Source organism: Arachis hypogaea, chromosome 10, assembly GCF_003086295.3.
Source record: "Arachis hypogaea cultivar Tifrunner chromosome 10, arahy.Tifrunner.gnm2.J5K5, whole genome shotgun sequence".
In the NCBI taxonomy this organism is placed as follows: Eukaryota; Viridiplantae; Streptophyta; class Magnoliopsida; order Fabales; family Fabaceae; genus Arachis; species Arachis hypogaea.
The window spans coordinates 88901648-88903886 of NC_092045.1; the positions used below are offsets into that span (position 1 = coordinate 88901648).

At 41.2% G+C, this 2239-nt stretch overlaps 1 non-coding gene across 1 annotated transcript; it reads left to right on the forward strand.

The window, feature by feature from the left end:
* The first annotated feature begins 1338 nt into the window (after nucleotides 1-1338).
* On the forward strand, nucleotides 1339-1446 carry LOC112719076 (small nucleolar RNA R71). The gene has a single exon (XR_003161393.1). It is a non-coding gene; the product is annotated as a small nucleolar RNA R71 (small nucleolar RNA).
* Nucleotides 1447-2239: the final 793 nt, after the last annotated feature.

Below are 2239 nucleotides of genomic sequence, written 5' to 3' on the forward strand. Positions count from 1 at the left end.
GGATGTAATGGTCTTCAATCTTTACCAGAACATCCTCTACAAGTCCATAAGCTTATTTTCTTGAATTGTCTGCCATCTCTAGTGAGATTCTTGCAGCTTGTACCTCAAAGATCCGTAGCTTCTCCATTATAGAGAGAGGCATGAGGTTTATGCTTGACCCTAGGTCACACAAAGCCTTCTTGAAGGTCATGGTGCCTACTGTACAAGGTATTGAGAACTTCCCAGGGTCCTGTCTCTTTTGAGGTAATCTCTGCCTAGTCAAGTTATCCAGTTCTTTGGTGAGCAAAGGGGTTCGTCCTCCTATGTCTCATTACCAAATAACTTGTCATTTAGCTTCATGATTGCTCCAAGGTACTTAGCAACTTGCTCTTCAGTGACATCTTCGTCCTATTCAGAGGAAGAATACTCATCAGAGCTCATGAATGGCAGAAGTAAATCCAATGGAATCTCTATGGTCTCAGTGTGAGCCTCAAATTCCCATGGTTCCTCATTAGGAAACTCATTGGAGGCCAGTGGACGTCCATTGAGGTCTTCCTCAGTGGCGATCATTGCCTCTTCCTCCTCTCCAATTTTGGCCATGTTGATGGCCTTACTCTCTCCTTTTGGATTCTCTTCTGTATTGCTTGGAAGAGTACTAGGAGGGAGTTCAGTAACTTTCTTACTCAGCTGACACACTTGTGCCTCCAAGTTTCTAATGGAGGACCTTGTTTCAGTCATGAAACTTTGAGTGGTTTTGATTAGAGCAGAGACCATGGTTGCTAAGTCAGAGTGGCTCTACTTAGAATTCTCTGCCTGTTGCTGAGAAGATGATGGAAAAGGCTTGCCATTTCTAAACATGTTTCTTCCACCATTATTGTTGTTGAAACCTTGTTGAGGTCTCTGTTGATCCTTCCATGAGAGATTTGGATGATTTCTCCATGAAAGATTATAGTAGTTTCCATAGGGTTCTCCCATGTAATTCACCTCTTCCATTGATGGGTTCTCGGGATCATAAGCTTCTTCTTCAGATGAAGCGTCCTTAGTACTGCCTGGTGCAGCTTGCATTCCAGACAGACTTTGGAAAATCATATTGACTTGCTGAGTCAATATTTTGTTCTGAGCCAATATGGCATTTAGAGTATCAATCTCAAGAACTCCTTTCTTCTGATTCATCCCATTGTTCACAGGATTCCTTTCAGAAGTGTACATGAATTGGTTATTTGCAACCATTTCAATGAGTTCTTGAGCTTCTGCAGGCGTCTTCTTCAGATGAAGAGATCCTCCAGCAGAGCTGTCCAATGACATCTTGGACAGTTCAAACAAACCATCATAGAAGATACCTATGATGCTCCATTCAGAAAGCATGTTAGAAGGACACTTTCTGATCAATTGTTTGTACCTTTCCCAAGCTTCATAGAGGGATTCACCTTCCTTCTGTTTAAAGGTTTGGACTTCCACTCTAAGCTTACTCAATTTTTGAGGTGGAAAGAACTTTGCCAAGAAGGCATTGACTAGCTTTTCCCAAGAGTTCAGGCTTTCTTTAGGTTATGAGTCCAACCATATCCTAGCTCTGTCTCTTACAGCAAAAGGGAATATTATAAGTCTGTAGACCTCAGGGTCAACCCCATTGGTCTTGACAGTGTCACAGATTTGCAAGAATTCAGCTAAAAATTGATGAGGATCTTCCAATGGAAGTCCATGGAACTTGCAATTTTGTTGCATTAGAGAAACTAATTGAGGCTTAAGCTCAAAGTTGTTTACTCCAATGGCAGGGATAGAGATGCTTCTCCCATAGAAGTCGGGAGTAGGTGCAGTAAAGTCACCCAGCACCTTCCTTGCATTGTTGGCATTGTTGTTGTTTTCGGCTGCCATGTCCTCTTCTTGTTTGAAGATTTCTGTTAGGTCCTCTACAGAGAGTAGTGCTTTAGCTTCTCTTAGCTTTCGCTTCAAGGTCCTTTCAGGTTCAGGGTCAGCCTCAACAAGAATGCTTTTGTCTTTGCTCCTGCTCATATGAAAGAAAAGAGAACAAGAAAGTATGGAATCCTCTATGTCACAGTATAGAGATTCCTTAAGGTGTCAGAGGAAAAGTAGAATAGAAGGAGAAGGTAGAAGAATTAGAACTTATCAAGAGGGATAGAGTTCGAATTGTGTATTGAGGAGGAGTGTTAGTCCATAAATAGAAGGATGTGAGAAGAAGGGAAGAACTTTCGAAAATAAAATAAAAGATTTTAAAATGATTAAAAGAAATTTTGAAAATTTG